General features: G+C 37.3%; 1 pseudogene; it reads right to left on the bottom strand.

Moving 5' to 3' along the window:
* Positions 1-2,796: 2,796 nt before the first annotated feature.
* LOC145029902 (3-isopropylmalate dehydrogenase, chloroplastic-like) lies at positions 2,797-20,882 on the bottom strand (annotated as a pseudogene).
* Between the last annotated feature and the right edge of the window lie 1,244 nt (positions 20,883-22,126).

Genomic DNA, 22,126 nt, shown 5'->3' on the forward strand with positions numbered 1-22,126 from the left:
TTATCATTCATTTGATACTGTCTGGGGTCTGTGTTCACTGTTTTTAGACCTTGCTAGACATATCATTCATTTGATATTGGCTGGGGTCTGTGTTTTCTCTCGTTAGACTGAGCCAGGCACGTCGTTCATTCGATACTCTCCTAGAGTCTATGATTTCTTTTGTTTTAGTCAGCAGTCTTCACTGCTGAGGCAAATGTTATTTTCCCTGATATTCTCCTACTTTCTTTACAATCAATACCTATTTTGATAATTATAGTGTTAAGGTAAAAATCAATTTTTACAACATAACTTTATCCAATCATGGTAGAAGACTTCTTTTAAATTAGAAAATATAGGATTTTCTTGAAAGGACTCTAATTCACTGTGTACTCTAAAACTACTACTTGTATAAAGTTATTTGAATTAAAACGACACTAAATACTTATGAACTCACCAGCATTTGTAAAAATGTTGATACTCGCTTTCAAATAACTTGTATTCTCATGTCAGTAATAGATAGGTACATCCTAGGAGCTATTGGTGAAGACAGTTTAGTACCAAGCTGCATCTATATTATTATTTGTATTACTTTGATGATGTAATGTCATGTAAACCATGTAAAACTATTACTATTAATGCAATGGTTGTTGTACTTGGATTACTATACTTCATATGTTGTGATACTTGACATCACGTCATCCACCCCAGAACATTTCCGCCGTTCCGGTTTTGGGGTGTGACACTCTTCGTTTCTTTTTCCTTATCTACCACGTGGGCTAAGAAGGCATGGTACTCCTTAAGTAGGTATTTCTGGGCTTTGATGCAAGAGATGATTTGTAAATTGGTACCGGGTTTATCACCATAAATGACAAGAGTTTCGCTACTTGGCAGGTTTAGGCGAACGGCTCTTTCGTGACAAAGAATATCGGTATGGTGTAGGCTTAACCAATCCATACTGATGATGACATCAAAGATCTTGATAGTGATCGGCATTAGATCGATTTGAAATGAATGTTCGTTTAGAGTTAGTGTGCAGCCTATGTACATACATTTGTGCTTTCCGTTCTACCATTTTCCATTTCTACTGTGAATATCTTATTGAGTGATTTAGGGTTCTATTCTAGTATGAGCTTGAATTTAAGACCCACGAAACTCCTCTCCGCACCACAATCAAAGAGTATGCATGCATAAGCGTTATTGAGGAGAAATGTACCCGTAACCACCGTGGGATCAGCTATTGCTTTGTTCTGCCCAACTGCCAGCACTCTTCCTATGCCGCCAGCGTTCCTTGCCTTAGGACAGTCTCTCTTGTAGTGTCCAGCCTCACCGCATCCATAACATGTCTGGCCCACACCGACTCCTTGGACTTGGGTGATCGGTTGTGCTGGTGCTCAATAAAAACGGGTTATATGCCCTTTCTTGTTGCAATTGTTACAGCGCATCTAACGATAATTTCCGTTGTGATAGAAATTGCATTTGTTTCATTTCGGTAGGTTCCCAGCATATTGCTACGTTGGTGAAAAGGTAACTGGAGCATCAGTGGGGGTAGTAGCGGCATGGACTGCCACAATATGTCTTTTCTTGGAAGGTTCCTGTGAAGGATGACTCTTACTTTTGTTCGAGAATTTCTTCTTGTTGTTGTTGTTGGTATTGTTGTTGCTTTGTTGCTTCCTCTGGGTTGCTCCGGAGTGGTCGTTGCGAAGCCTTGACAGATTCCATGGTCTACGAGAGCTTATGCCAACTGTTTGGCGCTATCAAAAGTTATTGGTTTGGAAGCTAGAACACTTCCTCGAATCTGGGGTCACAGTCCCCAGATGTATCTTTCGATCTTCTTACTCTCTAGAGCAAACATCCCTTGGCAAAGGATTGCCAAATTACTGAACCTGTGGGTATAGGTCGTGATATCTGAGTCTACCATGGTAAGGCCCCAAAGTTCTTGTTCGAGCTTTTGTAATTCGCCATGTGGATAGTACTCTTGCAGTAATATTTGTTGTAGATTCTACCCGCCCATAGAGTTAGCCACTACTAGCGTTAGTGACTTGACATGGCCATTCCACCATATCAAAGCTCTCTCAGAGAAAGTACGGGTAGCAAACTTCACTTTGTTCCCTTCCGGACAAAAACAAATCCCAAAAATCGCTACAGTTTTCTCTATCCACTGTGATAGAGCCATTATCCCTCCGGTCCCATTAAAAGTAATGGGTTTTCTACTCATGAAATCCTTGTATGTACAATCCCCTAAACGACCTGGATGTTGGCCATTCATAAAACTATTTACTCCCCCACCATAACCATTGTTACTCATTTGGGCCATTTTCCGCTGTTACTGCAGCCATTACAGCAACTATCAATGCGGCATTTTCCGTTGATGGAGGCAGTGGTGGTGGAGGTATCGTACCCGGTCTGGGTCTTAGTTTTGGACGAGGAGGCATCACGCTGCCAAGAAATAAATATAAAATATTATAAGTTTTGGTGGTTGACAGTTGAATGATAACGAGTTAACTATCATCAATAGTTCAAGGTTTTGGTTTGACCAACACAGGACTTTAAGTTTGATTCACCAATGGATTTTGAATAACAATAAACAAACTCATGAACTTGAATGGAATGCACATATTTAACACACGGAAGAGGTATGCCCTATATATATTAAACATATTGTTGCGTTACATCCGAAGTTAGAAAATTTTAACCTTTCTAAAGGTCTCTGATTACAGAAAGTTAAAGAAGTTAAAACTTTTATCCAATGATCCTATTCTATATTAAAATTTGGGAGTTAGGTGAGAAATACTTGCTGTGCGGATTACGCTTGGAGCTTCACTCCGCATCCGATTGTTTGGCTCCCATGAGACGCCTGTCAAAGGCAGCTTGTTGCTCCCTCAAATCTCTCATTTCGGAGAGAGCTGCAGTCATTTGTTCCTTGAGGGATTGGGTGTGGAGTTGAGCATTCCCTTGTAGCATGTCTAGGCGACGGATGTCAGCTGCGTTATCTTCCATCCTTATGTCAACCTCGCGAATCCGGTTTGCTTGGACTCCGGATTGATAAGCCTGATTGGCAAGTTTGCCTAACATAACTAAGAGTGCTCGATCAGCTCAACTTCCTCCGCTAATATCGTACAAGTCCCGACACATACCGTAAGGAGGACACAGTCCTTGCTGTTGGCTCCAATGGTGGATGTGCTTCCCCAGACGGGAGTTGGTCCTTGATATCCCATCCTGAAAGGAGGTCAAACCGATGGAGGTCGAATGGCTGGTGGATTGATTACCTCGGGCTCTGAAGCTAATCTATCTGAATCTTCCTCTTCCTCATCTTCCATGGGTTCCTCCTCGGGGTCGTCTACAATCCATCCTTCATTACCTTTGTTAGGGTAGTAGGTGATGAAATCCAGCCATTGAGTCTATACATGAATATGGTTAAGAATTGACTAGAGCTAAAGCGTGTAAAAATTACCCCTGAGTTTGACGGTTGACGATACCCAAATACTCCCATAGAATTTAAATTTGTATGGTTGATACTAGTGTTTATTTTGGTAAGTTTTGACTTGTTGCTCACTACGACCATTCCTCGACATACGTTAGTCCAATCTCGGATAAATATAGTTGATCAGGCTATATTTGTCCCAAATCCGATTACATATTTCGAGGCCTAATCGTAGTGTCCAACTTGTCTTAATACTTCTTGCATAGTTCTAACCATGAAAATATATTGTTGTATGCATGTATTTGTACTTTTACGACCCAAAATAATCTAAATTAAATGAAACAAGCTTTTAGGTGTAAAAACATTTTGTCAGAGAGTTTTAGTCCCTTATGCATTTATAGTTATATCTTACGTGGTTCGATATACTGAGTTCACTATAAACAATGCTCTGGTACTAATTTGTCACACCCCCAAACCAGAACGGCGGAATCGTTCGAGGGCAGATGACTTCATGTAGTATCGACACATTTGAATACACAGTAAAGAAAGTAATACAACCATCATATATATAATTTAAAAGTTTACATTGTTGAAAGGTACTTGTTTCAAAAGAAATTACAATATGATGTCAAAACGAAATTAAACTAACGCTGCAGCGTCCCTTCTTCAAAAGCTGTAGTTTACCTGTATTACTGAATCCCTGAGAAATACAAGTGGTTTTTAAGGAGTAGCTCAGCATTTAAGCTAGTGACTTCATAAGTATATAGTGACAATGTTTGTATGAAATAGAATGAAAATGGTTTGTACATGTTTAAATGTTCTTAGAAAATCCCGTATTTTCTACTAAAGTAGAAGCTAGTTTAATTGTTCCAAAACTATAATGCAATAGTGCTTTTCATGCCTAAAATAATAGGTTTATGTATAAATCGTTAAGGCATTTGAAAAACGCCGTAAATCAATGTGTTTTTAATACTCCATGTGAGTCTTATAACCATACTATTTGACCAGGATGCCTATAACAATGTTCTTCAAGCGTTGGAAACTTATTATTTTTGTAACCCCAAGCCTGCCGGCCTAATTGTAGCTAACAGCTTAGGTGTGGGATTGTCAATCCCATATAGATCTATACACAAGTATCACGCTCCCCCTACAAGGGATTTTGGTATATAATAGAGGACTTAAAATGCATACTCGAAAGTACGTGAAATGTCTCACAAAACTTAGTATAAAACAGATTTACGTATGAAAATGTCCATTTGTTCTTGTGTATAAAAATATCTCTTTGATATAGTGTTTCTAGTATGTAAATGTTCATGATTTCCTTGTAAACTATACCTATTATAGTTTTTCAAAATGTGTTTCTTTCGTATAGTAAACGCTAGTGTAATACTCACTTGTTATGTAAAGTATAACATTTAAAGTGACATAAATGATCACATATACTTAAAGTATAAATAAAGTATTTGATTCGTATATATATATATATATATATATATATATATATATAAACATCTTTTATTTCCAAAAGACAAGATGTTATCGAGAATATATATTGCATATGAAGGTTCCCATGTAGTAGTTATGAATCATATATGATTAACTTGATAAAAAGAGTATATAGTGAAACTTTATGTTACACACGATAATAACCATGTGCTTACTTGTATTTCACCTTCCCCCCCCCCCCCTTAAAAGTGTATAAAAATCATTGATAAAACATTTGAAAGTGTAGTTTATAGAGGTATGAAGTCACCTGGTAGATTGGAGAAAGCAAGATGAAAATCGAGTAGAACTTCGACATGAAAAAGTTGATTTTTCTCAGGATTCTTGGGAATCTCGGGAGTGTAGAACCTTCCTTCGGAACTTGAGCGTGAAAACCGGGCCTTTAGGATCTTAACCGCAGAGTTTCAATACGAAAGATAGAAGAATGGAGCAACTAAACCTAGCACCCCAAGAGTTCTATTTATAGGGGTAGATTTTGGGTGCCACGTCGTGGCAAAGGATGGCCACATCGTGAGGAGCAAACCCTATCCTCATCCACAATCCTATCCTCTTCCATTTTGACAAGACGCCATCAGTCATGTTGCTACGTCGCGGCCAACTGTGCCACGTCGTGTCAAGCCTGACAGCCTCGCATTTCGGGTCTTGAACTTGTAGAATCCATAACATTCGCGTACGAGCTCCGTTTTCGACGTTCTTTATATGCACGCATAGGTGAGAATATACTCTACAACTCTCGTTTCGACTTTGTCGGCTAATTTTGAATTTATTTTTAATTATTTATTTTTAACAGGCCGGACCTGGAAAAGTCCGTTTAAATTCCATAAATCCTTCATCCGATGACCATATTCGTCATACTTTTTACTGTTGCGCTACTTTAGTGGAGACCTTCGATTCTTATTTAGGTTGTTTCGGTCAAAAGTCTCTCGATCTCTATTTCGAGTTTTTAGCTGTCTACTGCTATATCCAGATATTGGAAAAATCATAGCTTCCTCATACAAAGTCAGATTTGGACGTTCTTTTTATGTACGTTCACGGTTTAATGATATCTACGACTTTCATTTAGATACTTAAAACTAAAAACTATTGTATTGAAACTTCACGTTTTTCGTTAATTAGTGTTGTCGGTTTTGTTGGAAATCTTAGAATGGTCATAACTTCTTCGTTATAACTCAGATTTTTGTGTTCTTAGTATTTATGTAAACCTTGACACAATATCTAGCATAGTAGGTAACCCAATAGTGTAACAACCCGAAGTTTTCCATCGTCGAAATATTGTTCTACCCATAAAAATTTATCGTTGGTCAATTCGTTTCGTTTCCATTTTGGGTTAAATTAATTAAATTTATATAATTATTTTAATCCAATGAGTGTCCAAACCCTTTAGGAATTCATGAAACTAGCCCAAAAATGTTTATTTCAGAAAGTTTAGAAACGTCCCCGCCGGGTGTCGGAAACTTAATCGGGTGCGACCTAAAGCCCCGTTTAATGTCAGTATCGGGTAGGATTCCACCATGTCCAAGTTTTAGGACCTATATAAACGTGTTTAAACATCCATTTGAATCTTTTGCCTCCTCTCTCTACTCTCTCTCTAACCTCTCTCCTAAATCCAAGTTTAAGGGTCCAAATCATCAATTTAAGGCTCCAAATCTTTAAGGTACCTTCCATGACTTGTTATGCAACCTCTCTAGCCTTAAAATTCGAGTATAAACCATGGATTAGGACCATTATCATGAGTTTACGGCCCTAGAACAGTCCTAGGTCGTAAACTCAAGTAAATGGGGTGTTTGGTGCAACAAAACCCTTCCAAACCACAATTGGACCTTAGATATGGCTAGAGGACTTTATGGGATGGACTTAGAATGCATTAAACCATGATTTAGAGCCTCGTATATGAGTTACGGCCAAGGCATGTGCTTGGGCCGTAAACTCCTCAACCATGGGTGTAAACTCATTTTCAAGGTGTTAGAAAGCCATCCAACATCACCAAAAGCCTTGGAATAAATCATAGCACCAACCAAAAATAGTTTAGGGGATTTAAACACAACAAAACTCAACATATGAGAGTTTACGGCCATATCATGTGTCCCATGGCCTTAAACGCCTAAAAACATGTCATATTGTGCCCAAAAATCATTTCAAGGCTTGTAGGAATTTTTAGAATCACATGTGATTAACTTTGGAACCTTAAAAACAATATTCAAGGAGATATGAGAGTTTACGGCCATAGGCCCCATTCCAAGGCCGTAAACTCCCTTAAAGGTTATATTTGGTGATTTTAATTCAATCCAAGCCTTAGGTAAAATTATTCCAAGCATTTCCAAGTGTTAATATCCATTTGTGACACATTAAACACCATAAACCACCCCACCATGAGTTTACGGCCGTAAACTCATGGGGAATGGGTGTTATGGCCGAAAACTTCATTAAGGAGTTTACTCTTGGGGAGTAAACAAATTTCCCAAGTCCCTCGCATCATTACACGACCTTAAACACCACCCGGGTCCTTCCAAACACTTGCAATGGGGTGTTTCCGCGACCAAAAGTGTTTGTCCCTAACAATTAAGTAATCTAAGTCCTAATTAGATACAAATGTGTATCTTTTCATTTTACATAGGAATCTCGTACGTTTACAAGCCCCGAACCAACGTTTAGCATCCAAAATCGTCACATTTCTCGTCCGATGAGTTCATACCCCTACGGTTTTTCCGTGTTTTTCAATGTTTTCAGGGGGGAACACAAGCAAGCTATAATTGTTTTCAAAACATAACATTGATGTGTTTCAAATGATATCTGGCGAATTTATAAATACCTTTACCCCTTAAGTATTATGCTGAGCATGAGGGATGATTTAACAACTACAACTAAATGGATTTTAGTTAAGAAAATAACGAAACTAATCAAATTATATTGGGAATAATTTGGGGTTCTTTAGTGTTTGTTTTATCATGTACTAATATTTATATAAAGTTATTAGATAAACTATGTCTGATTCAGTTTATCTTCGTATCATTTGAATGTATTGTCAGATAGTTTCATTGTATGTATCTATATTCGCTGTATTATGTTTCATAATCTTTTGTATGTTTGATATCGTATGAGAACCCTGTGAATAGTTTAGTACTAGTCTGTGAATTAGTCACTACCCTTTATGGATGATCAGTAAATCCTCCCCGGAAGTGTAACCAGAGTCTCCTGGAGGGAGAGCGAGGAATTTGTGAATATAACTATTCGGGACTGACAATCCCAGACCTTAACTGCTAGCTACAGTTAGGCAGGCACGCCTGGGGTGACAAATTATGGATATCGTCTGAAATCTAACAAGCGTTAAGGAGGTCTCGTTGTCGTACCAGCATGGTTACCCAACTCACAACACGTATTAATATAAGTTTATTCACAGAATTGAACTTCATATCTATCTTCTATCTATAATTCTTATACTTGGTACGGGATGATAATCCCATGGTTTTAAATCTATATTTGGTACGGGATGATAATCCCATGGTTTTAAATCTATATTTGGTACAGGATGATAATCCCATGGTTTTAAATCTATATTTAGTACGGGATGATAATCCCATGGTTTTGAATCTATAATTAGTATTGTGTGATAGTCCAATAGCTTTAAATCTACATCTATCTATAGTTTTGTGTATATCAAACTGTCTTATATTTGGTACGGGATAGTAATCCCATGATTTTTCAGTGAATAGTTTTATGAGTTAAACTTTACAATGTGATCTTAAATCAAAACCTTACTTTTAGGAAAATATAGGATTTTCCTGGGATAATGAATATACATATCTAGAAGCGTGTAAGTAATCAGTTAACTAAAAACTACTTTTAAGAAAATATGGGATTTTCTTGGGTCCTAACATTTTCATAATTTAACAGGAATCTTGCACATTTTCATAAAAACAAACCGCTTATGAACTCACCAGCTTTTTGCTGATTTTCAAACTGCTTGTATTCTCAGGTTCTTCTTAGACAGGTACCCTGCGTTCTTTTGTTGAAGACAGAGCAAATGGAAGTCACGTCTTTCTTTTGTTTAAACTATGTAACTATGAAACTTGTACTACTTTACTTTTCAACTGATGTAATGAAATCTATGTAATGTAATGTAATGTTTTGTGTTTTACTTCGCTTACTATGTGCATTGGATTTGATACTCAACGTGGAGTCCGCCCCAGAAATGTTTCCGGCTTCGGTTTTCGGGGTGTGACAGATTGGTATCAGAGCCATTGTTTATAGTGAACTGAGTATACCAAACCTTACATGGTATAAGACTATAAACATTAAGAGGTCTAAGTGCTCTGAACTAAAAGTATACTTCAAAATATAAGTATTTTCAAAAAGTATACAAGTATACCTAACCGTCGAGACTCGTATCTATATGTAGAACAAAGCATAAGTAAATGGGTGTTGTATACTGCGGTTAAACCTGGGCAGTTATGTATTTGTGTCTAGGGTCAATATAGCCTGATCAACTATATTCATTCGAGACACAGCCAACATGTGTCTGGGAGTGACTGTGGTGTTCAGCATGCCTAAAACCTACCCAAATATCCCAAACAACGAATTGTCGTCGCAGTGAATCATGAAATACTATGGGAGTATTTCTAGATCCAACTTTATCGTACAAAATTCCTGTTCAAGCATTTTCCCTCAATCATTCCTTTAGTGATAGTTTATCTGCCTTGATAATTCATTCCTGCCCTATCGCTTAACAAAGTTATATGTCTGTTATAAAGAGATATCCCTGTTTCATATCTCTTGATTTAATGCAGAGGACTTACCATCCTCTTTTTCCTAATCACTTTAGATCGAAATGTCTTTGAAGGAAGGATCCAGTTCAAGTAACAACAGCCCTCCATCGCCACCTCCCTATCGATTCGACCCAGTGATGTTCCAGTTGGCTATTTCTACCGCAGTGACATACTTCTGCCCCGACAGGTTTAGTGGACCAAGAAGTAACATCAACCTCCAAAACCATGAAAATGTTTAGGAGCATCAAAATGAAGGTGATAAGAGTAAAAAGCGTAAGGGTCAGAGTTCCCAAGGACCCTCCAAGAGGCGCGAAACTGTGGCAGTTCAAGCTGTCACTACTCCTGTCGTTGTGTCTACAGTTCAAGCTGCTGCTACTCTTGTTACTGTGCCGATAGCTCAAGCACCTACCACTAGGTATGCGGGTAATCTCCCTTGGTGCAACAAGTGCAAATATCACCATTATACCCCTGGCTTGTGCTTCGATAGGATCTGTAAAAGATGTGGCAAAAAGTGCCACTCCGCTAAAAAATGCAAAACACCAGCTCATCTAGTCAATTAAGCTTCTGGATCAAGTACCGGACAGGCCTGCTATGGTTGTGGAGAAATCGGGCATTTCAAGCGAAACTGCCCAAAGGCAGCAACCACCAACAACATCAACAATGCTAAGATGGTTTTAGCTATGAAGCAAGAGGAAGCAGCCGTTGATCCCACCTCCGCGGGTATATTTCTTCTCGACAATTCTTATGTTCGCATTCTTTTCGAATCTAGTGTCAAGAAAGTTTTATTAGTCATTCATTCAAATATCTTCGTAAATATAGTCCTCGTCTAATAACCGGAACATTTTCCGTCAATATGGTTGCCAGTGAGAATGAGTGCACTAGCGACTTATCCTCAAGCTACATCCTTACATTGAGTAATCATTCTTTCCTCATTGCCCTGATGTCATTTTCAATAAAGAGCTTTGATGTTATCTTTGGCATGTATCAGTTGAGTCATGATCATATTGATACACTTTGTTATGAAAAAGTTATTCGTCTCAACTTTTCCCTCTGACCGCACCCTCATGAGATATGGTGTCAAGCTTGGCCCAAATCTTCGCATCATTTTCTGTCTCAAAGCTCGAAAACTCCGGTAAAAAGGAGTGTTAGGTATTCCTAGTCCATGCAATCAGCGAGAAACAAGAAGTTAAAGATCTCTAGAGCAACCCCGAAAACTGTAGTATTCCTGATATCTTCCCGAAGAGCTCCCGAGAATTTCTTACGAACGCCAAGTCGAGTCTCATGTCAATCTAATCCCTAGAACTACCCTCGTAGCCAAACTTCCGTATCGCTTTACTCCATCAGAAATGCAAGAGTTCCCCAATCAGCTTAATGAGTTAACCGCCAAAATCGATATCCCCATTCCCGAATAGATGACTTATTCGATAACTTCAGGGATCCAGCTACTCCTCGAAGATATACCTTAGGTCAAGACACCATCAGCTACAAGTTCAGGAGAGTGATGCTTCAAGGCAGCATTCAAGACTCGATATGATCACTAGGAGTTCGTATTGATACCATTCGGTCAAACCATTCTCCCTTGGCCATGTAGTTAGCAATGAAGACATACACGTGGATCCTCATAAGGTCGAAGTAATAGATAATTGGTCGGCACCGAAGACACCCATAGAAAACCGGTCAATTCTTGGGTTTTTCCAGCTATTATTGCAGACCTATTCAAAAAATTCTTCCGGAATCACCAAACTCATAACCACCCCGACACGGAAAGGTGTACCCTTTTGTTGGAGCAAAAGTGCAGATTCCTTTGTGTTAAGCCAAGGTAGGAAACGCGCAACTAACCTAGAGTCGATTTCCTGGTAGTACCCACACTGGTTCTGAAATCATCTGCGAACCCGTTGAGAAGATCATCCAGACCCGAGAACAATTTAAAACTTCACTAGATTGATAGAAGAGTTATACCAATGTCCAATGAAAACCTTGGGAAATTCCAAGTTGGAGATCCTGTCCTACTAATGGTCTCACCCTGGAAACACATGGCACACTATGGAGAGCAAAGAAAGTTTAACTCGTGGTACAATAGACCCTTCGAGATCCTCATTAGGATCCACCCCATAGCCTTCGAACTCCGAGTACCTTCAGAACTTAGAAACGTCAATCCTGTCTCCAACGTTCCGAATCTTTAGAAGTACTTGCCCGATGAAACCGTAGTGATTGCCTTTGAGGAAACCGAAGTCGTCCAGGGTTGAAACTTCCATGAGAGAACCAATTGAGATCGTAGATCGAGAGAGAGTCTATGTGCGAAACAAAGTCGCGTCCCGATATTGAGGGTTCACTGGAGCGCCCAGCGGAGACCCGATTCCACTTGAGAACGTGAAGATCCGAGGCAACAAGTCTATCCATATCTCATTCCAATTCATGATCTATATCGTAATCATTGAATTTCGGGACGAAATTCCCTCTAACGAAGGGATAATGTAACAACCCGAAGTTTTCCATCGTTGAAAACCCGTTCTACCCATAAAAATTTATCGTTAGTCAATTCGTTTCGTTTCCATTTTGGGTTAAATTAATTAAATTTATATAATTATTTTAATCTAATGAGTGTCCAAACCCTTTAGGAATTCATGAAACTAGCCCAAAAATGTTTATTTCAAAAAGTTTAGAAATGTCCCCGACGAGTGACGGAAACGTAATCGGGTGCGACCTAAAGCCCCGTTTAATGTCAGTATCGGGTAGGATTCCACCGTGTCCAAGTGTTAGGACCTATATAAACATGTTTAAACATCCATTTGAAGCTTTTGCCTCCTCTCTCTACTCTCTCTCTAACCTCTCTCCTAAATCCATGTTTAAGGGTCCAAATCATCAATTTAAGGGTCCAAATCTTTGAGGTACCTTCCCTAACATGTTATGCAACTTATCTAGCCTTCAAATTCAAGTTTAAACCATGGATTAGGGCCATTATCATTAGTTTACGGCCCTAGAACAGTCCTAGGCCGTAAACTCAAGTAAATGGGGTTTTTGGAGCAACAAAACCCTTCCAAACCACAATTGGACCTTAGATATGGCTAGAGGACTTTATGGAACGGACTTAGAATGCATTAAACCATGATTTAGAGCCTTGTATATGAGTTCATGGCCAAGGCATGTATGTGGTCCGTAAACTCCTCAACCATGGGTGTAAACTCATTTTCAAGGTGTTAGAAAGCCATCCAACACCACCAAAAGCTTTGGAATAAATCATAGCACCAACCAAAAATAGTTTAGGGGCTTTAAACACAACAAAACTCAACATATGAGAGTTTACGGCCATAGCATGTGCCCCATGGCCATAAACTCCTAAAAACATGTCATATTGTGCCCAAAAATCATTTCAAGGCTTGTAGGAATTTTTACAACCACATGTGATTAACTTTGGAAACTTAAAAACAATTATTCAAGGAGATATGAGAGTTTACGGCCATAGGCCCCATGCCAAGGCCGTAAACTCCCTTAAAGGTTACATTTCATGATTTTAATTCAATCCAAGCCTTAGATAAAATTATTCCAAGCATTTCCTAGTGTTAATATCCATTTGTGACACATTAAACACCATAAACCACCCCACCATGAGTTTACGGCTGTAAACTCATGGGGAATGGGTGTTATGGCCGAAAACTCCATTAGGGAGTTTACTCTTGGGGAGTAAACTCATTTCCCAAGTCCCTGGCATCATTACACGTCCTTAAACACCACCCGGGTCCTTCCAAACACTTGCAATGGGGTGTTTCCGCGACCAAAAGTTTTTGTCCCTAACAATTAAGTAATCTAAGTCCTAATTAGATATAAATGTGTATCTTTTCATTTTACAAAGGAATCTCGTACGTTTGCAAGCCCCGAACCAACGTTTAGCATCCGAAATCGTCACATTTCTCGTACGTTGAGTTCATACCCCTACGGTTTTTCCGTGTTTTTCAATGTTTTTAGGGGGGAATACAAGCAAGCTATAACTGTTTTCAAAACATAACATTGATGTGTTTCAAATAATATCTGGAAAATTTATAAATACCTTTACCCCTTATGTATTATGCTGAGCATGAGGGATGATTTATCAACTACAACTAAATGGATTTTAGTTAAGAAAATAACCAAACTAATCAAATTATATTGGGAATAATTTGGGGTTCTTTAGTGTTTGTTTTATCATGTACTAATATGTATATAAAGTTATTAGATAAACTATGTCTGATTCAGTTTATCTCCGTATCATTTGAATGTATTGCCAGATAGTTTCATTGTATGTATCTATATTCGCTGTATTATGTTTCATACTCTTTTGTATGTTTGATATCGTATGAGAACCCTGTGAATAGTTTAGTACTAGTTTGTGAGTTAGTCACTACCCTTTATGGATGATCAGTAAATCCTCCCCGGAAGTGTAACCAGAGTCTCCTGGAGGGAGAGCGAGGAATTTGTGAATAGATCTATCCGGGACTGACAATCCCACGCCTTAACTACTAGCTACAGTTAGGCGGGCACGCCTGGGGTGACAAATTTTGGATATTGTCCGACGTCTGACAAGTGTCAAGGTGGTCTCGTTGTCGTACCAGCACGGTTACCCGACTCACAACACGTATTAATATAAGTTTATTCACAGAATTGAACTTTGTATCTATCTTCTATCTATAATTCTTATATTTGGTACGGGATGATAATCCCATGGTTTTAAATCTATATTGGGTACGGGATGATAATCCCAACGTTTTAAATCTATATTTGGTACGGGATGATAATCCCATGGTTTTAAATCTATATTTGGTACGGGATGATAATCCCATGGTTTTAAATCTATATTTAGTACGGGATGATAATCCCATGGTTTTGAATCTATAATTAGTATTGGGTGATAGTCCTATAGCTTTAAATCTACATCTATCTATAGTTTTGTGTATATCAAATTGTCTTATATTTGGTACGGGATAGTAATCCCATGATTTTTCAGTGAATAGTTTTATGAGTTAAACTTTATAATGTGATCTAAAATCAAAACCTTACTTTTAGGAAAATATAGGATTTTCCTGGGATAATGAATATACATATCTAGAAGCGTGTAAGTAATCAGTTAACTAAAAACTACTTTTAAGAAAATATGGGATTTTCTTGGGTCATAACATTTTCAGAATTTAAAAGGAATCTTACACATTTTCATAAAAAGAAACCGCTTATGAACTCACCATCTTTTTGCTGATTTTCAAACTGCTTGTATTCTCAGGTTCTTCTTAGATAGGTACCCTGCGTTCTTTTGTAGAAGACGGAGCGAATGGAAGTCACGTATTTCTTTTGTTTAAACTATGGAACTATGAAACTTGTACTACTTTACTTTTCAACTGATGTAATGAAATCTATGTAATGTAATGTAATGTTTTGTGTTTTACTTTGCTTACTATGCACATTGGATTTGATACTCAACGTGGAGTCCGCCCAAGAAATGTTTCCGCCTTCGGTTTTCGGGGTGTGACAAATAGAGACTTTTTTACATTTTATTTTCAAAGTTAATTTCATTAATTCAAAAGTGATTACAATACTTGACTTTTTAGGTGTCACACCCCGAAACCGATGGCGGAAACGTTTTGGGGCAGAGGACTTCAGGTAAAGTATCACAACCAATGTACATAGTAAGCACAGTAAACACAACCATTAATTACAAAGAAGTATTTACATTTGTTTGAAAGTAAAGTTACGCATGATACTTTACATTTGTATGAACAATTCATTTATACCAGGAAAAACCCTTATTTTCCTTAAAAGTTTGTAGTTGGTTATCGATTCGGAATGCGGTGTACAAGTATCCACCATACTTAAAGTGTTTGTGTGAAGTTTCCTGAAAGCCTGGTTATCCTTGGAATATATGTTAGTTTTAACACGTATATAAAACTATTGTGTGAGAAGTAAACTAATTCTTAAGGTTATTAGCTTACTAGGTTCATTATTACCAACAAGTAAATCTCTGTTATCTAAATTGCGAGTTCCATAACCATACAATAGACTAGATATGGCAATAAGAAGTCCAATATCATTTTATGAATTTTGTCACCCGTAGACCTGCCGGTCCTACTGTAGCTAATAGTGAGGTGTGTGGTAGTCAACCCCGTATAGATCTATACACTCAAGTGACACTCTCCGTCCAGGAGATTCTGGTTACAGGGGCGGTCCTCCACTCGCGTATCTCTGTGGAATGTTTCAGAGGACGTGTCTCCAATATTTAAGATTAACAAATTTACAAGTAATAATGTGGAAAAACCTATTTAAGTTCTAGTTACAAAGGGGGCTCCTCAACTCGCGTATCTCTGTGGAGTGTTACCAAGGATGTATCGAAAGTTCTAAGGTTAATGATTTTAACAGTAATGAAGTGGAAAATCATTTCTGAAGTATGCAATATAACATTTATATAATCAGATTTGCAATCAGTTTAAAAACTAACTATGCAAGTCAAACAGTTGGTTAATACGATTTCGCTTGTTAAAAGCATACAGAATATGAAACATTTCAAATGAAATAATAAGTTTGAGTACAAGATATTCTTGTACTTTTGCTTGTATCCCCCCCTGAAAACATTAAAAACATGGAAAAAGGTGTAGGTGTATGAACTCACCAGACGAGAAATGTGTCAGCTAAGATGCTAAGTGTCAGTTTGGGGCTTGAATACACGCGAGGTTGCTATGTAATATGAAGAGATAAAATTTTGTATCTAATTAGACTTTGAACTACTAATTACATAAGAATATACACTCGGAGGTGTGAAAACACTTTATTTCAAGTGTTAGGAGTGACCCGGGTTGCATCTAAGGATGTGTAGGGCCTAGATAAGGAGTTTACTCTTCAAGAGTAAACCCTTAGGGGTGTTTACGGTCCAATGACCATATCCTCATGAGTTTATGGTCGTAAACTCATGGGTGGTGTGTTATTGGATGTTTATAGGTCTTACAATGCACAAGGGGAGGTTCTGGGGTTGATTCAAGGGCTATGGAAGTGATCGGGACTTGAAATGACCTTGGAAAAAGAGGTTTACGGTTCCTGAAGGACAATTGGGGAGTTTACTACCTTAAACACATGATTTTATGGCTGTAAACTCATGTTTGTTCATGAATCATGTGTTTTGGTGGTTGTAGGTTAATCATACAAAGTTCTAGACCCAATTCTAAGCTATACAAGGTGTTAAGGGCACTTAAACACCCCCTTTGAAGGTGTTTACGGTTTTGGGAGACCTTCCCAAACCATAAACTCAAGTGTGACTCATTTTTTATATGGTTTGATGCATCACATGATGGAATATAAGGTTCTAGGTACTCATGGAAGCTTTTGGAGGTGTTTAAGTGGCAATTTAACACCTTAAAAGGTGTTTATGGTCCTTGAAGACGTGTTTATGGTCCAAGAATGTTCTTGGTCTGTAAACTCATGTTTACTACCCAAATGATATGATTTTGGTGTTCAAATCTCGTACATGCATGTCCTTAAGCCATATCTAAGCACTAAAAGGGACTTGGAAGGGTTTTGGCGCTTCAAAAACCCTTTTAAGGGAGTTCACAGTTTTGGGAGGTGTTCCCAAACCGTAAACACTTGTTCTTGAGTGTTTTGGGTGATTTAAACATAGATTTTCATGCCTAACAAGTTAAACAACAAGGTAGGGTAGATTACTTACGATTTTGGAAGCTTGAAGAGGCATTTTTGGATCAAACTCGAGTTTTAGAGAGAGAGTAGAGAGAGAAAGTTATGAGGTGGTGGTAAAAAGCTAAATTGAAGTTCACTCATATTTTATATAAGGCTTGAGTTTGTGGTCCGGTGGAAATCTACCCGATACTGACGTTAAACGGGGTTTACAATTTTACACGATTTAATTGTCATAACCCAACGTGGTCAAAACCAAAAATTTTCCAAATAATAATTTGGGGCGTTCTCATGTGTTTTTAACGGGTTTGGACACTCACGAGGTTATAATGAAAGTCATAATTTAATTAATTTAAACCAAAAGTTAACGGAATAATTGGAATACAAACGGTTTTATTAATGGGAACGGGTTAAAGCGACTGAATAATTTATGGGTTGTCACATTAGGTCATTACATAGAGTCGAAATATCAGGTTGTCACAATCATTTTTATCCAGAAGCCAATATTTCAAGGCTATTATCATTTTTATCTCCTTATGTAATGTTACATTATCACCCCCTGAATTACCTGTAATGTTTCTTTGACCCTTAGAAAAAATTCCACTTGCTAACCTTTTATGAATCCAAGGGCAGCTAAGGGTATAGAGAGTGCACCATTTGTCTAAATGCTTTCAGTTGTTTGCTCATCTATAATAACACTAATATCTGGTCCATTTTGCATCCGAATATTCTTAAAAAAACATTTTAAAAAGTAAACCCGTTTATTTGTTTATTATAATTTTTATAAATAGAAACATAAATAGAAATGAACCTCTGGTGCCTTTTGAAGATTTTCCATTTCATTATCTTCACCCTCCATTATTTCCAAACTTGTTGCATCATCACTCACTTCACTTCCACCACCAGCCGAGTCATCATCATCATCATGCCCTACTACATATATTTCTTATGGGCCCACCTGATATCACCAAGCATCATATCAATAAACAAAAAACTACTTCAAACAAGAAGGGTATTCATGTCTTTTTACAAGTAATATAATTCAACATACCATTAAAACAATTCTATCAGCTCAAGTAACTTCAATATCACCATTTCTAAGCCCTGTAATATTTCCAACCCAAGAATAATCCAAAAGATCTCTTATGACCTCATTCCCATCGGTCAACCCTACCACGTCAGCAAATGGTAAGCTCACAGCCACATCCCCATAACATTAGCATCAAGTTGGTATTATTTGAATAACTGAAAAAAGACAAGTTTCTAGATAACATTGTCAAGGCATACAACATATTTAGTTTCAAGAATCATTAACTAAAAACAGACCTGATAAATGTGAAGAATGAAAAGGAGCCATTACAGGTAATGATTGCAGCTCCAGTTGTAAAGAGTTGATTAAGGTAAAAGCTTCTCTCTGAATCTCCTGGAACACCAGGTGAGCCTAAAAGAGGATCTGCAAGCCCTAAATCCATTAAGTGTGGTCTGAACTCTAGTGAATAGACTCTTCTCATTCCAATTCTTGTTAAGTAAATAGGTCTAGGTGGACTAACAGTCGGAGCTCTAAAAATCAAAGGCAGATGACCAAAAAACAAGATAAACTTTTTACTAAAAAAGAAAAGGAGAATGAAAAAAGATAAGGAATTAAGACACTACTGACATGAAGATATACAACATATATAAATTTTAGACCTTCTTCGGTTGCAGAAACAAGCTTCTTCCCCATAAACTCCTTCAACTGACCATCCTGCTTTTGTTTCTCATCTTCACTCTCATCAAGTTTTAGATCTCAATTGCCGCTGCTCCACTCGCAGCTGCTGTAAAATGTATCCCATCTCTGTCATCATGAACACAATAATCATACAATATATAAATTGTTTGTGTTTAATAAGCTATGTAACACGACCTGTTAAGCTATGCAACACAAATTTGTTAAAAGTTGGGACTTAATGGGAACAATCTCATTTTTCTTGCTTTTTTCTATTAAGTTGTTCTTTTTGTATTAAATAATAACAAAATACCCATATATTAGGTCATGTTCCTATGAAGTCCTCAAGATAACAAAAGAAGTAGCAACATACTTGTCTAAACATACACTAATAAATGAAATGATAAACGACAATTTAGGAACAAATAAAGCATATATACTTACAGAAAGACAAATGAATTGCATGGGTTTATAAGCATTTGATATGAAAAAACATAAAAGAATGAAAAGTTGATCAAATAACCTTAAATGTTGGCATGGCTCCAGTGTAGAACCTCACTACATCACCATATGCTGCAGATTTTATGCATTTTTCCATATGCTTCAGATTTGATGCTTTGGTTCTTCTGGCACTTCCATCGGTGAACCTCCTTTCTCTATCTCTCCTTTCACACTTAATGTTTTAGGAAAAAAAATCAGATTTTTAATAGTGAGATCAAATCGTAAATATTAAAATTTAGTGTAATGAAAGAATGAAGCATGGTAAAAGTTGTGTAAATTTAATACCTTTAGAAATAAGCCATCAGTTTTTTGCATGATGTTAGCTTTGTGTATAGCAGAAACTCTTTTTCTACCATGAGCTATAGCATAATGAAAAGCATATTCAGCCACTCTCAAACTTGCATGATGTGTTATGATTTTAAGACTTTCAACAACTCCCCTGACAACCTGTAAAAAGATTAGAATTTGCATAACATTGATTTGAATGTATCATGTATGATATGAATGATGAATCTATATGAAGATGATATAAACTTACTTGATGTTCAAGACCATTGTATTCTCCTTCTGTGTTTTCACGGATTGTGATGAGATTCACATCATTATATCGAGTTTTGTAACCAGTTAGACTATAACATGGTCTGACATTTACAAACAGTTTTAGTTCTTTTCTTAAAGTGTGATTCAAGGAACGATGACCTTTTCCAATTGGTGTAGCCATGGGACCTTTTAATCCAACCTTGTTTCTTCATACAGATTGTAGACTTTCCCATGTAACAAAGCTTTGGGTTTTGGAATCTACTTTTGTCCTTGCGTAATGTTCTTCCCATTCAATTGGGACTTCTACAGCATTGAATATCTGCATAATGAGAAAAGCAAATTCAACATACATACATAATTTGACTTGCGATTACTATTCTAAATTGAATCTATACCAACTAAACAGTAGAATGATAATACAAAATTCTTAAACCCCAAACTATGCAACAAAAACCTAAAAATGAAAGAAAACAACAGCATAAGAATAACAAAACTGTGTTAAACAAACAAGGATCAGGCTTTAGCAATATATTGAGTATAAAGAAGGCGGAAGTGCACCTGTTTGATGGAGGTTGTGATCTTGGGACCAATACCGTCGTCGGGGAAAAGAGTGGCACGAATGAGATCGGAGGAGCTAGAAGAATACCTCCGATCGTTCGGCGAGAAAAGCATGTTGGTAGGGTTCCTAAAGGTGGTTGTGAATACCTCATCCGTTGTGTGGATTCGGAGGAAACATCTCGCAATCTGCAAAGCCATGGTTAACGACTTGCTGAAAGAAAATGCCAAGTGAAACGCCAGTTCCAAAGACAACGAAAAAAGTCAAAAAAAAAAAAAAAAAAAAAAAAACGCCAGTTCCAGAGAAGTGGAAGCTTGGAAGAAAATAAGCATGTGCTAGAGAGAAGGGAGGTGGCGACGGCTTAGGGTTTACAGGGATATAGGAGGTACAAAATGAATCGAGATCTAGAGGAGAGAGTATCAGAGAAGAGAGTCGATTGCAAAGATGAAAGATAGATAAAATGAAGAAAGAACGAGGCGGGTTTTCAAAATTTCAGGGATTTTGTTTCCCCCTTGTCTATTAAACATGCATTTCATTAAAATTATAAAGCAATAGGTACAGACGACGCACATTTAAGATAAAGTGCCCTTCGTGTTTGTAATCTTTTTTCTTGAGACACTAAATTAAGGGCACGCAATAATGTGTGACGTAAATCAATAAACCTTTTTAAGAGATGAAGCTATTTTAAGGACGTTCTCATTTTCGTAACATAAATTAGTGCGTGTCATAAATTGCGCGTCATAAAAGGCTATTTTTCTAGTAGTGATGGGGGGAGGGGGAGGGTGGTGGGGTGGGTAGGGTGGGGGTGAGGTGGTGGTCACTTGGTACATTGGTGGATAAAACTTGGTTATATGTTAGATAAAGTCTTGATATATGTTGGGTAATAATTCTTGTTGGAAAAGATGAGACAAGTCTCATCAAGGTCAACTCTCTTTTTTTATTTTTAAAAATTGTTGGACTTTTATAAAGAGTGTTGGTTTTTATAAAAAGTGTGGCATAAAAATATATAACTACTTAATTTGAATCATAAAAATTCAAATTATTAAAAATGATCATTTTCAATAAGGATAATAGCCTAATGTGTTCAAAGTATTATTTATATCAAAAATAGTTTTATCCATTTAGAAACAGCTTAAATCGGATAAAGTAGCAAATTCAAACTTCAAATATCAACCAAAACAGATTAAAGATTTTAATCATATCATAAGAATGATTATATCAAAATACAATCGGCAATCAACATTATCATCATCGATCCAAATCATCGGCAAACAGTATATCGATATCTCCAAATCAATTTAGAATGAATAGGTGATTCAGATTCTTAACGAAAACGCGTTTGTCATCCACAATCAGATTTCTCGATCGAATGAATAAGATGTGATGAACGAAACAACGAGATTCAGTAAACAAAACCAAATCAAAAATTAGCACCAAACAAACAAATGTATGGTAACAGAATTTGATCAAAGAAAATTGGGTTGGATCATTTACAATTGGGCTAGAAAAGATCCGGA

This window comes from Lactuca saligna, chromosome 2, assembly GCF_052625555.1.
Source record: "Lactuca saligna cultivar CGN05327 chromosome 2, ASM5262555v1, whole genome shotgun sequence".
NCBI lineage: Eukaryota > Viridiplantae > Streptophyta > Magnoliopsida > Asterales > Asteraceae > Lactuca > Lactuca saligna.